This window comes from Zootoca vivipara, chromosome 5, assembly GCF_965207765.1.
Source record: "Zootoca vivipara chromosome 5, rZooViv2.hap1.1, whole genome shotgun sequence".
Classification (NCBI taxonomy): Eukaryota; Metazoa; Chordata; class Lepidosauria; order Squamata; family Lacertidae; genus Zootoca; species Zootoca vivipara.
The window spans coordinates 12744442-12759240 of record NC_142588.1 but is presented as its reverse complement, the minus strand read 5'-3'; the positions used below and the strand labels follow the sequence as shown (position 1 = coordinate 12759240).

Below are 14799 nucleotides of genomic sequence, written 5' to 3'. Positions count from 1 at the left end.
CTCTGAACTAAAAGCTGGAAACTGTGTTATTATTGAACTCTGTAATTCACATCTGTGGCAGTGTCACTACCCAATGTATAATCATGACCTCAACAAGTTGTCACATTTTCTTTTCCACTGTTCTTGTGGCCAAGTTTTTATACCAAGGCACACCTCTGAAAGCCACAACCGGTACCTTCTGCTCTAAATAAAACCTGGTGTTGGCCAATTGCAGAAATGCAGCTCAATTCAGACAAATATGGTCATCCATGGCAAGCAGACACTGGTGGGTTTTATGATGATTAACCTATAGACAAGATCAGTTCAATCTACCTAAAACCAAATCAAGCAGACAGCTACGTTAATTTACATGTGTCCAGAGGTCAACCAAAACAGGTTGACAACCCTCTCCAAACGTGCTCAGGTTTGGGCTTTGGAGTGCCTATGCTGGAAGTGAAAAAATGTCTTCCTGCCCCTGTACTCTTGCGTATGCTGCCTGCACCTGCCTCTAAACCAGGGCTCCCCAAACTAAGGCCCGGGGCCGGATGCAGCCCAATCGCCTTCTAAATCCAGCCAGCAGAAGGTCCGGGAATCAGCATGTTTTTACATGAGTAGAATGTGTCCTTTTATTTAAAATGCATCTCTGGGTTATTTGTGGGGCATAGGAATTCGTTCATTTTTTAAATATATATATATATATATAGTCCGGCCCCCCACAAGGTCTGAAGGACAGTGGACCTGCTGAAAAAGTTTGCTGACCCCTGCTCTAAACAGTCACACATTAGCAGGATAGCATGGTTTGCAAAGAAAAAGCTCCTGTATATGGGCTTCCATGCTACTGGAACACCAGATTGGGAATACAGTAGACTTTTCCTTTGCAGGGCTAGGAAGCTTGCCGGGCGCAGGAATAAGAGCATGAGTGTGTGATGCTCCCTTCATGAGTTAATCTTGTGCTAGGTTTTTCTACTTACAAGGGTCATCTAGTCCAACCCCCTGCAATGCAGGACTCTGAGCTAGATCATGCATAACAGATGGCCATCCAATCACTGCTCAAAAACCTCCAAGGAAGGATGGTAGAATGGAGAGAATCACTTCACTGCAAGTGAGGGCGGTGCAATTAAAAATAATAATTTCTAGAACACACACACGCCACAGAACGTTTACAGACCAGCTCCAGCCCTGTTGTGCTACGGTAGTTTTCTACTTTCAAATCGATTTCATTCTTTGAGGCAGAAAACATTCACACAAAAATGCAATCAGCAACCCGACCTACATCCTGTTGTACCACCTCCAGCCTCCTTATTAAACATTACCTGACATAATTCAGAAAGTAAAATTAAAACCCTATGTGCTTCCCTATGTGCTTCTTCCTCAAACGCAGGCATACCAAGCTAAATGTCCAGGCACAAAACATAATACTGTAGCCGATTTGAATTCCTCACAGTGGGAAACATATTTTTAAGACGCCTCGCCGAAGGAAATTGCAAAAACTAGTCTCACACCCTACTGTCGTGTGGGGCTTATTAACACATATTAACAAACGTGGTTCACAATTCACAACCTAAGTGCAGAGGCTGCAGAATTTCCATCTCAAGAGGGGCTTGTCCTTCGCAGCAGCTCAGCATTGCATGAGGGGGCCTCCTCAGCGCCATCTCTGCCTCTGCTCCATCTCGTCACCCCAGATCTGCAACAGTATTTAGGGAGACATAAAACGATAACACACTCCAACAGTTTGACTCCATCCCCCAAAGGGGGATGATCCCGAGATCATAGCATAGCATTGCTAAAACTTGGAGGGTCGTATCTGAAGTCCAAAACCCTTGGGCTAATAGCAAAAAAAAAAATAGTTTCTTGATAGTAATACCCCCAAAAAAGAAAGAAAAAAGCTTTTTGGGGGGCGGGGAGTCGATGCCTTTTCACAACTCCCTTTTCTATATATATATATATAAAATATTCCTGACGAGGCTCTGTGGAGGGTGAGGAGGCACTATCTCCCTCCGCCGGCTTCCCGCTTGAGCCGCCAGGCCGTCGGATGGGGATTCCTCTCCCCTTCGCGGCGGCTTCCGAGCGGAGGCGGGACCGGGAAGGCGGGCGAGCGGGCGGGGGTCTCCGCCGTCTCCTCCTCCTCCGCGGCCTGACCTGCCTTGTTCCCTCCCACCCGCCCGAGTGGAAGATGGCGGCGGAGCGCAGCGGCAGCCGCGGTCTCGGCGCGCGGCCTGAGGGACCCGAGCAGCGGCCCGAAGCGGCCCGGCCCGTGGGCCGAACCTAGCGAGGCCGGCGAGCGTGCGGGCGGGCAGCTCCGGCGGCTCCAGCTGCTGCTGCCCGGTGTCGTCGTCTTCTCCACCGCGGCCGCAGGTGAGGGGAGCGGCGGCGGGGCCGGCGCAATTAATACCAGCCGGGATTTGTGTTAAGCGCTGAGGGGGAGCCGAGCGAGCGTGGGTTGCTGAGGAGGCCGCGAGAAGGGAAGGAGTCCGCGCGGCCGGCGCAGCACCACCGGCTCGGTGAGGGTAAACGCGACGGAATGGTTTCGCCGGGCGCCCGGGTTGGCGGTTCTCACGTTCTCCCCCTGCGCCCGTGTTTTTGCCCCCGTGGCCCCTCTCGGGTCGGCTTGGCGTATCGGCTTCCAATGTCGGGAGGGGGAAAGAGAGTCGGGTTCAAATCCCCTGCTCAGACCCAAAGCTGACGGGGTGACCTTGTGGGGAGCCTCGGTGGCTTAGCCTAAGCTACCTTGCAAGCTTGTTTTTTTATTATTTATTTTTATTATTTATTTTTATTATTATTTTATTATAGATATATAGGCAGCCAGACTCGTTGGGCTTCAGCCCAAGTCTATGGACAGCACTGGGGAATTGGGACAGCTCAATAGGTTATCTTTTTAGCTTTTAGGCGTCTTGGTCTCAAGCTGCTTAGGACTTTGTATCTTGAGCAAAGGGGCACCTTCTATATAAAGAGAGAGCGGATTTAATTGATTCTCAGTTACAAACGAATCCGATAGAGAGGGGAAAATAAACAATACCCACAGTAACCCACAACAGGTTGGAGTACAGAACCCTCACCAAAAAGGGGGGATATATACGGTAAAAGAAGCAAATCCCAATTCAGGTTCATTGGATGTACAGCAGTCAGATAAAAGTGTCCTTTCACAGGCTTGTTGTGAGGAGGAATACTCATATTTGGGTAATATGGCTCCTGGAGCAAGTACAAAATTGCCCACCCTCCAAAAATATCTTAAACATTCAGTAGGTACCTGTATCAATATAGGTTTATTTGGGGCTTTTTTCCAGCCGGAAGTCACCGGAACTCACTTCCCGCACCTCTCAGGTGGGCGCCGTTGCCATTATCAGAGAAGAAGGTGAGTTCCAGCACCTCTTTTTCTGGAAAAAAAGCACTGGGTTTATTACAGTGGTACTTCTAGTTACCAACCTAATTCGTTCCAGAGGTCTCTTCTTAACCTGAAACTATTCTTAACTAGAGGCGTGCTTTTGCTAATGGGGCCTCTTGCTGCCGCTGCACCACCAGCACACGATTTCTGTTCTCATCCTGGGGCAAAGTTCTCAACTCGAGGTAACGCTTCCAGGTTAGCGGAGTTTGTAACCTGAAGCGTTTGTAACTCAAGGTACCACTGTATTATTATTATTATTATTATTATTATTATTATTATTATTATTATTATGCACCCCCTTGGCTCAGCAACTGTTCAAGAGAACCTCCCGCACTGCCCTAAATCTGGCACTGAGAATCCAGGCAAGCTTTATAGCTGAGTTATGTTAAAAAGGGATATTCTTTTTTTCCCTAGACTCAGATTGATCACATATTATTTATCATTTATAGTGCAGTTAATATTGGCGAGCAGACTCAGTTGCAATTAAAAAGAGTCTCTTGCCATAAACTCACTGGGTGACCTTAGGCAGTGGCGTAGCAAGCCCCTCGGCTTCCCACAGGGGTGGGGTGTCCCTCCTGGGTGCCCTCCCTGCGCTATACCCCGTGCTGTTTTTTCCAGCAACACTGGACCCGCTGGAGGACGGCCTGTTATTGGACATGCACATATAGGGAGAGGCACTCCCTCAAATATTTTAGGTGTGTTGAGCACCAGGTAAGAGAACTGAGAGAAAACAACAATCAGGTGTGTAGGGAATCTGATTGGGTTTCAGTGGGTGCGTGAGGTTACTGAGAAAAAGAAACATGTATGAGATTAGAGAGAGTGCAAGAGAGGAGATATTGCTCATTGGTGGAACACATGCTTCGAAAGGATGTCTTTGCAATAGGCCTTGTAAAGACTTTAAAGGGTTGCTGCCAGTTTGGGTGTGCTGTACAGGCCTGGCCTAGATTAACCAGTGGTCTGACTCTATATGAGGTTGTTTGATATTTTCATAAATGTTTTAGATTAGACATTTTACTTCCTTACAATGCAATCCTAACCACGTCTACTCAGAAGTCCTATTGAATTCTAATGGGGTTAGTGGAATTGGAATGCAGCTGTACTTATTTAATATAGGAATTCCTACTCCACATTTAAAATAATTCCCAGGGGGGGATTGCAACACAGAAATCAAAAGCAAAATAAAAACATTAAACACACCTCTGGAAGCATCAACTCAACATCTGTAAAGTAGTACAATCTGAAATAAAACTTGATTAAATTAAAGGTTTTTGGGGGGGGAATTCTTTGGCTGGTGCAATAATTACATTGAAGTAAGGATGGGGGCAGCCTTCCTGGGAACAGCATCCAAGTTGTTGCCACAAGAAGACCCTATCCCTGGTAGCTACCCATCTCCTCAGATGAGGTGGGAACCTGGAGTAGCGTCTCCATTGAAGGAGGACAACCACACGTGGAGATAGATGATCCTTCAGGTACCCTGGTCCCAAGCTGTAAATGGGTTTAAAGATCAACACAGCACTTTGAACTGAGTCCACAAATGACCCAAAAGCCAGTGCAGCTGATGGAGTTCAGTTATGATAATAATTTCCAGACCTATATAGCTACAACTGTTACGTGTGTGTGTAGTGGCTTATTGGACTGGATTCAGTTGTTGTAACCACAACTGAACTGTTTACTCAGTCCTGCTTTGCTCGCTGTCGGTCTCCCTATCTTTTTTTTCTTGCCTGAGAACACCAGCTTTACACTGCTGGCACGAAAAAGCCTGGCCCTGCTGCTCTGACTGACAACTGTGTTAGTCTTGGCTTGCAGGGGAGAGCAGGAAGAGCCCCAATTGCAGTTGTTCTGTGTACGAGGAGGGTTGGTTGTGGGAGAAGGAGCAAACCAGGTAAAGGAACATAGAGCCTGTTCTGTATGCTACCCCCCCCCCCCTACCCAGCACTTTGAGGACACAATGGTAGCAAAGAATAAGTGCTTTTTCACCTTCATCACTGCCACAGAGTAAGCATTATAATCGCTTGCTATGATTTCATGAGACTTGGAGTGAGTTTTCCATCTCTTCTGGCCCAGCCATTTGTGGAGATAGGCACATGCTCTTTTAAGTTTTTTCATAGGTAAGATGAGGGAGTGCTTTCCATCTTCTGTTCTCCTTGAGGGTTTTTTTTAAAATAAAAAACCCTGATGCCCCATTAGTACAATCTTGGGAGTTGTGGTTCCAAAGGAATGTGTTGGGTGCCATTAGGCTTGGGATAAGGTAATGGTTCTTGATTATTATTTGAACTTCTAGCTTGCCCCAGGACTTGGGATAGGGAGCATAACTAGAATAACCAGCAAAACCAGAATAGATTCTAAAAGAAAATGTTACCAAGTTGTGAACTAATGAGCTAAAGTTTGTTCTCTTCTCCACCCTCCGGGAGGACTGGGATAATTTGTCTCTGGGGATTCATTTTAAAAAAAAAAGGATGCTATGCATATATACAATATTTGTCTCATCTCTCCCTTGCCCCTTTTGAGTTTTGCTGATATATTTTTACCAGCCTATGTTTTCAGCAACTAATGAGCTCTGATTTGCTGCTGTTTCCTTTCATCAGGTGCTTTTTATTGCTTTTCTATGTTGCTTTTTTGGGGGGACGCAGGTGGCGCTGTGGGTTAAACCACTGAGCCTAGCGGTGGTTCAAATCCCTGCGACAGGGTGAGCTCCCGTTGCTCGGTCCCAGCTCCTGCCAACCTAGCAGTTCGAAAGCACGTCAAAGTGCAAGTAGATAAATAGGTACCGCTACAGCGGGAAGGTAAACGGCATTTCCGTGTGCTGCTCTGGTTCGCCAGAAGCGGCTTTGTCATGCTGGCCACATGACCTGGAAGCTGTACGCCGGCTCCCTCGGCCAATAACGCGAGATGAGTACCGCAACCCCAGAGGCGGTCACAACTGGACCTAATGGTCAGGGGTCCCTTTACCTTTATGTTGCTTTTAGTTCTACACTTTAAATATAGTCTCTCGTTGTAGGAAATAACATCAACATTGTAGCTTAGATGGAAGTGCTTTGATTTGAATTTATATTACTGTATTTAAAATTGTTTGGTTACTGCATTTCCTAAGCATGTGTCATAACAGGGGAGACTTGAAGGAATTCAGAACAAATGCTTGTATGGTGATATTGTTGTTGTTTAGTCGTTCAGTCGTGTCTGACACTTCGTGACCCCCTGGACCATAGCACGCCAGGCACTCCTGTCTTCCACTGCCTCCCGCAGTTTGGTCAAACTCATGTTCTTAGATTCGAGAACACTGTCCAACCATCTCGTCCTCTGTCGTCCCCTTCTCCTAGTGCCTTCAATCTTTCCCAACATCAGGGTCTTTTCCAGGGAGTCTTCTCTTCTCATGAGGTGGCCAAAGTATTGGAGCCTCAGCTTCACGATCTGTCCGTCCAGTGAGCGGATAGTGATATTACACATTTCAATTACAACTTTCTTTTCATTTGAATATTTGTGTGGATGTGCCCTCCCCATCCCCTTTTGTTAGATGTGGTTCATGGCAGCTGTAAATTCTTCACAGAAGGATATAAAACAAAGAACTTGATTCTAGGGTTGGCATGTAAGTCAATCAGTTGCCTATTTCCCCACTGTCAACCTTTCTTTTCTTATTTAATTATACTGTCTTTTGTCTGCAATAACAGGAGCGAGTTTTGCTTGTCTCCTAGCCTTGCATTAGTTGAGGCCATGCTGAGTAGCATAGTACTGTATAGCTTCTACAAGCCACATGCTATAACTGCAAGCATCTCTGCAAGATACAGTGGTGAAAAGTCATGGCTTTAAAGGTCACATTTTAAAAAGGGGGTTGTGTCAAGTCTGCTCCAGAATAAACATGAAAGGGTGAAATTCTGTATCTGTCCATCAGTAGAACAGATTAAAAAAAAAGTTTCCTCCCTCCTTCAGCTCCCACTGTGCTTCTCAGATATACTCCAGATAGCTGGTGGACCCTTCAGAGCAGATGCAGGTGGGGATTTGGGGAAACAAGTGGAAATTGAAATGCTATTCAGAAGTACTTGAAAATGTTCATGTGAATGTCATTCTGGTTTTAGATAAAGAGTACTGCTCTTCACTTCATATTTCTATTTTGTTTGTGAACATATAGGGACCTCATGTGGATGACACTCACATTTTTTCACTCTTGTTAAATTCTGGATGTATAGTTGGTCTTGGAATGAATGCTAGAAGATGATACGGAATCAATGAGGGATGAAATTGAAGCCTAATTGGGACAAAACAGGTTATGTTGGTAGGACAGTGTAGCTCTGGAGGTTTGTAGTTTTTTGCTTGCCTGGGCAAGGTTATACTTTCCTTGAAGGATAAGTTGCATAGAAGGGTTTCCTGTGCCACACCTTTCTCCTGAATTGTCCATGGTATCCTGAGGGATGAAATGGAGGCAGTGAGAGATTTTACTTTCTTGGGTATATAATCACTGCAGATGGTAACAGCAGTCATGAAATAAAAGGCGCCTGCTTCTTGGGAGAAAAGCAATGAGAAACCTAGACAGCATCTTAAAAAGCAGAGACATCACCTTGCCGACAAAGGTCTGTATAGTTAAAGCCAGGCATCCCCAAACTCTGGCCCTCCAGATGTTTTGGACTACAATTCCCATCTTCCCCGACCACTGGTCCTGTTAGCTAGGGATCATGGGAGTTGTAGGCCAAAACATCTGGAGGGCCGCAGTTTGGGGATGCCTGGTTAAAGCTATGGTTTACCTAGTAGTGATGTATGGAAGTGAGAGCTGGACCATAAAGAAGGCTGATCACCGAAGAATTGATGATTTTGAATTATGGTGTTGGTGGAGACACTTGAGAGTCCCAACGAATGCAAGAAGATCAAACCTATCTACTGTATTCTGAAGGAAATCAGCCCTGAGTGCTCACTGGAAGGACAGATCGTGAAGCTGAGGCTTCAATACTTTGGCCACCTCATGAGAAGAGAAGACTCCCTGGAAAAGACCCTGATGTTGGGCAAGATGGAGGGCGCAAGGAGAAGGGGACGACAGAGGACGAGATGGTTGGACAGTGTTCTCAAAGCTACGAACATGAGTTTGACCAAACTGCGGGAGGCAGTGGAAGACAGGAGTGCCTGGCGTGCTATGGTCCATGGGGTCACAAAAAGTTGGACACGACTAAACGACTAAACAACAATCCTGAGTTGACTTTCCTCTATAACAGGGACCTGAGCCCAGTCATACCTTCTTTGGTAACACCACATATTGATACCTGTAATGTCAGTTGCACATGGGGATGCCATTGAATAATGTTTGGAGGCTGCACCTAGTGCAGAACGCTACCTTTCAGCAAGTTCAGGCCTGCCTCAAGGAACATCAAGACTTCTCTGGTGACCCAACTGCAGTGACTATCTATAATATATGCTTCCAGTGAAGGCTAGCCCAATACTTTTTGGCACCTGAGGTGAGCCACAAAAATTTGCGCCCCCTCCCTAAGTCAGGGAAGATTATGTGAGTGAAGTTCTACATTAGGAACAAGATGCGAATAAAGATATACAGAGGGAACAACAGTGGAAGGAGAATAGCAGCACCTCCTATTCGCCAAGAGGCCTCTTTAAAGGCCAGATCTGCTGCCCCTGTGGGTCCTGCCACCTGAGGCAGTTGGTGGCAGTCACTTTGTCTAATGGATGGGCCTGGCCCTGGCCCTGTTCCAGGCCCAGTTCAATGTACTCATTACAGTATCTTTAAATCTCTTAAAGATCTAGAGCCTACCACCCATTTGAGAGCACTTCATTCCCTTAAATCTGTAGGGAAGGCATTTTTCTTTTACCCTGGGAAGTCTGCAAAACCACAGATTTGTGCCCTCTTTGTGGCTGTGCCCATGCACTGAAATGTGTTTCTATCAGAAGTGTGTCTGGCCACTTCACTCAGAAGGTACATGGAGGGTTTTTTGGGGACTGCAGCTGGAGGTGGATGGGAATTTGGGGAAATGGCATGGGAGAAAGTTTAAATCCATCTCCCCCCAGCACCACTGTACTGATCAAATTCAGAGCCCCTGTGACTGCTTTTAGTTAAAATTGCAGCATGATGCCCAACTTGTCCTTTAGCTACTGCTCAAAGCAGCAGTTCTCAAAGGCTTTCCTTAACCGTTGCCTTTCCTGCAAGAGTATAAGAAGAATCCTGCTGAATTAGACCAAAGCATACTTCAGCATTCAGTGGGAAGCCCCAGTGCAGAATACAAGCATTCTCCCACTCTCCTCGTCACGATCACCAACCACTGGTTTTCAGAGGCATGTTGCCACTAGTACTGCAGGTACAGGCAAGGAAAGCTGGAACTGGCCTCAATGTGTGGGGAGCTTTGAAGCAGCAACTCCCCAAACTTTTCCTTGCTCCCACCCACCCTGACTGAAAAAGGCAAGGTAACCCTCCTTACTTGGGAGCTTCAAGGCACTTGGAATACAGTCATACTTCCGGTTACGGCCGCTTCAGGTTGCATTTTTCATGTTAAGAACGTGGCAAAGCCGGAAGTATTTACTTCCGGGTTTCGCCCCCGCGCGCATGCGCAGAAGCGTTCTGCACACTTCATGCATGCGCAAAAGCACCGCTCTAGTTATGAACTTTTCGGGGTGCGGCACCCCGGAACGGATTGAGTCCGTAACTAGAGGTACCACCTTACCATGAAGCAGTGGTTCCAAAATGGGCAGCACATTCTTTGGCACTGTTCAGCTGCATCCTGCTAAACTAAGGGAAGGATTATGAGAGGGGGAAGTTTAGCCTCTTGTCCCAGTGGATCTTCTCTAACCCTTAATGCCAGGCAGACTGGAAAATAGCTCAGCAGCAGTGAAAAGGGGGAGGGGTGCTTTGCTGGGGTTCCTGCTCAGCTATATGAGCGTGTGTGGGTGTAAATGTTTGTGTGTGCTGTGCAGGGTGGATTTGATTTAAATCACTAGTCAGTAAGGCTTGATTTAAATCATAGTTTTCTACATAAAGACTAATTATTGCTGGTATAACTTTAATATGCAAGTAGATGAAGATTTTCAAAATAACTTTTCATATTAGTTTTTTTATCCCCAGTTTAATAGGTTAATCATTCATATTTGGACAACTTTACTGTTGTACTTAGGAAGAAGAAAAATAATCATTACCTTAATAATAACTATTTAAATAGATTTATTCAACTGAAACAATAACATTACAGCATATGTTATTTGCTTAAACAAACATCCATGCTTGTTAACTAATTTGGCTAAACAAAAACAAAATATATATATTTAAAGAAATTTAGACAGTCAGCCCAGCCTACACATGAAAAACCTAAATACTGTCCACTCCAAACAATCAGAAAAATATTGTTTCTATTCTATTCACTGAACTTCTTGAAACTTAGCACTGAAGGGGTTGTTTCTGTATTCATAGGTTTGTAGAACAATAGGATTAAGGTTTTTTTTCTCAACTCTGTTAATGTTATAACATTTTTGCTGTGAAGAAGAGGCATGTGAGCTCTGTTGAGTCAAATTCAGTTTTGAGAACTGCAAAAGTAAACCAAGCATCTGTGATAATATCTTGTAGGCAGAGAAACTGCCCAATAATCTTACAAAAACCTCTGGAAGAGCATGACATTGTGAATGGATTAATGGAATTTATTTACCCCAAAAATTAAACATATACAACCTTATTCTACATAATTAAAAAACTAATCTTTATTTCATGATGGAATAACCTTTGGATGGTAATATATTTTCCTCGAAAAGCATTTTATTTTAAAAAATCCTATTTAAATTTTAAAAAATCGATTTAAATCAAAAAATCCGATTTAAATAAAAAAAAATCCGATTTTTTTGATTTTTTAAAAAAAATCATTGATTTTTATCCACCCTGGTGCTGTGTATGGGTGTATGCATGTATTTGCATATATATGGGTGTGTCTGGGGTGCCACCCCCCGGAAGGTTGGCTGCTCAGGATTGTTGCCTCTCCTTCTTTAACCAGTGTAATAGGTTATATTAAATTGATTCCAACCCCTTTTAAATCAATGGTTTACAGGGGTGGCAATCTTCCAAGAGACTGCGATCTACTCACAGAGTTAAAAACTAGCAGTGATCTACCCCCTTTTGGGGGGTTCAGGTTGAGGGTGTCGAGTTTTTTTTAGGAAGGAAATCCATGTTTTGGGGGGTACGGGTCAAAGTTGAGCTTTTTAAAGGAAGGAAAGTCCTGCTTGGTGGGCTTCAGGGCAGGCAAAGATGTAGAGCTCTTTTTAGGGGAGCCAAAGTTGCTGAGCTTCTTTGGGAGGAGCCAGTGATCTACCACAGATGTCCAGTGATCTACCAGTAGATCACAATCTACCTGTTGGACATGTTAAACATTAATAGATTTTATTACTAATTAACATATTTTACTGTTAGCACAGCCTCCTGGTGGTGCAGAAATTAAAAATAATTGATAGCACATTTTCAAAGCTAAGCAGGGTCCAGTACGGTTTCAAATTGGGTGTGGGACCATGTGTTGAGATTCCTGTATTGCTGGGGGTCTGGCTAGATGACCCTTGGGGGTACCTTCCAACTCTACAATTCTATTATTAATTTGTTTTATTCTCTTATTTTATATATGTTGTCCTGAGCTCCCTTGGCAGGAAGGGCAGGCTGAAAGAAGTAACAAATAAAGAAGTAAATGGGCAATACATCTTAAACTAATGTGTTCTGCTTTTATTCTTTCATTGGAGGCAATGCCTTTTAACATATGCAGCCATCGTTCAAAAATTTGGTACTGCTTTTTTCTCTCCAAAACTATTGCTTTAGTCATATATAATCAAATAGAACCAAGGTTTATTTAATTTGGTCATACACCTATCCATTTGATTTGTGCTTTTTTTCTTTAAAGAATCATGGTCAGAAAATGTCAAATTACAATGTAAACATCTAAATCTCAAAAAATGGAATAGCATTGCTTAGCACCTTCACTGTGATGATGATCAAAATAAAAATAAAAAATCCTTCCAGTAGCACCATAGAGACCAACCAAGTTTGTCATAGGTATGAGCTTTCGGGTGCATGCACACTTCTTCAGATACCTTGATGATGATGATTTATATAGCCTGTTATTTCTGCTAAAGTCACAACAATTTCAACTGAAACATTAAAAACAGTTAAAACATATTACAATCACAAAAGTAGGGTGGGTCTGAGAAATTTACATCTCATTGATATACATGGTATGTTAATGCCTTCTGGAATAGCTTCTTTGAATCTGTTTCTAATTGTGCCATACAGAATTGCTCTCTTCTGATGACATTTAGGTTGCTGTTCTTACCGTGTTTCTCATATTATAAGACACGTCTTATATTTATTTTTTCCTCAAAAAAACACACTATGGCTTATTTTCAAGGGATGTCTTATTTTTTTCCTCCTCCTCCTGCCGTGGCCAGCATTGCTGCTGCTCCTATCACTATGTCTTATTTTCGGGGTATGGCTTATATTCCTTGAATGCTTAAAAATCCTGCTATGGCTTATTTTATGGGGATGCCTTAAAATATGAGAAACAGGGTACTTACTGCAAAAGTGGAGGCTAATTTGTTGTCTATGGGCATATCCCATTATTCCCATACAGTCTTAGATTTCACTTTATAACAAATGCTGACTGTAAAAAAGAAAAAGAAAAGGCCATATTATATTCTGATAGACAGTCAGTAGCTATATACTAGTTTGTGTGTTTGTAGACTGTGCAGGATTGGTGCACACATGTCAGGAAGTAGCTACAGTGAGCCTCAGGGTCACATAATCCCACAAAAGCTGGGAGGAGGTAATTGGAAGCTTTTGCTTTTAGTTAGCCACAGTTTCCTGTGTGATCCAAACTGTGAACTATGAATAACACAAACTATGGTTAGTTTAAAGCCAGCCAGCCTCAGAAGCTATGGTTTGAAATTGGCTTGTTTTAAAGTAAAACTTCATTTCCTCAGCTGTGAGAAAGGACCCTGGGGGAGCTCACGGCTCATTGTAGCTCATTCCTTCTCATTCAGGAATGTTAGACGGTTTAGTATAGCATGTTAACTCTTGTCCTAATTGTCTCATATTGGGACACGGCATGAAAATATCCTCATTAGCAGGGCTGTTCAGAAAGTGCTCTTTGTTTGACCTGATGATCTCTATGTCTTTTAGTTGAATACCTTATTCTTGCATTGTTTATGGCTTGTGATATAAAGGTAGTTCTTCAATTCCATAGCAGCATGTTATCAAATAATTAGACTTATCTCTTGATTATATTGAAAGAAATTGTTGTTAGGGCTCTAATGCTTAATTGATTATTTTAAAAAAATGAAGGGTTTTTAATCAGCTGAATGGTGCTCCTGGTAAATCATTTTTAAAGCCTATTATTTTGAGTACAAGTACTTGTAAAAACTGCATATGGCAAGTACCATCTTAAGAAGAATTTCCTCTTTCCCCTTCTATAAACTACCTTGCATTTCTCCTAAGACTGAAATAGCTAATAAAAGTTTGCATTGGGGTGTTAAAAATTAAAGACATCTTTATGGTGGATTGATGACATTAAAAGGGGCATGTTCACTGTCTTGGTTAGTCCTAAAACCTTTTTTTGTTGCCATGCTACATTGTTCCTGTTCAATATTTCTGCATGGATCATTTTGTGTATATTAAATGCTAATCTATTGCAAACATTGTGACATCTTTGTATTGGATTTGGCTCCATTCCCAAATGTGCCTGCATACTTTCAGTGCAGCTGTTGTTTCTTCAATAGGAAAAAGATCTGAATTGCAGGTGAAAATATCAGCAGAACCTAAATGCGGTCCACCTACGTACTTATTTGTGTTGCCTAATGTTGTAGTACCTGGAAAATAAAATTAGGATTGTGTGTACTCACTCAGTAATTGTGTTAATTCAAAGAGGGTGATTTTGCTCCCACATAGCTGTGCATAATACAGGTATAATGTGTTCATGGACCTAATTATAATGTGTGCTCTTACAGTTTCCCTTATAGTACGTATTTCTGGTACATCTACCCTTACATGCACTGGGTTTGAAGTATGTAGTAAACTGGCCAGGGCAATTGAATGCTGTGGGTGGCAGGAAGCAGATTGCTCTGCACTCCCCTCATAATTCTTGGTGCCACAATTGCCACTTCTATGCATTCAGGTGGTCTTTGGGGTTGAAGGGAATATTCTTTGATTTGCTTTTTTCCTTAAGGTTATGTATGTTTAGGATGGGGGGGGGGAGTGTAGAGCAGATTAGGAAATATTTTGTTAGGTTTCTGGGAGCAGTGAGGCTAAGAAACGAATGCCAAGGACTAGGTGGAGAACTAGTTTTAGCCACAGTTTTCATGCAGCTGAAAAAATATTGTCTCATACAATATTACTAGTTACCCATTGAACCTGTTTTGTGGGTTGAAAGCTATTTCTGGAGTAATAGGTTAGTCATCTTAAAATTATAAAAAGCACTTTCCATAAATATGTTTGACTTCAT

At 43.2% G+C, this 14799-nt stretch overlaps 1 protein-coding gene across 3 annotated transcripts in view; it reads left to right on the top strand.

Moving 5' to 3' along the window:
- The first annotated feature begins 634 nt into the window (after positions 1–634).
- The window catches only part of NDST2 (N-deacetylase and N-sulfotransferase 2), a 105219-nt gene continuing 91054 nt past the window's right edge, over positions 635–14799 (top strand). The window contains exons 1-2 of one of the 3 annotated variants that reach the window (XM_088669473.1): positions 2119–2334; positions 3264–3331. The gene's annotated coding sequence lies outside the window, so the exon portion shown is untranslated. Of the gene's footprint in view, positions 2335–3263; positions 3332–14799 lie in introns of all 3 variants that reach the window. The other 2 variants (XM_060275053.2, XM_088669475.1) reach the window with 2 other exon arrangements.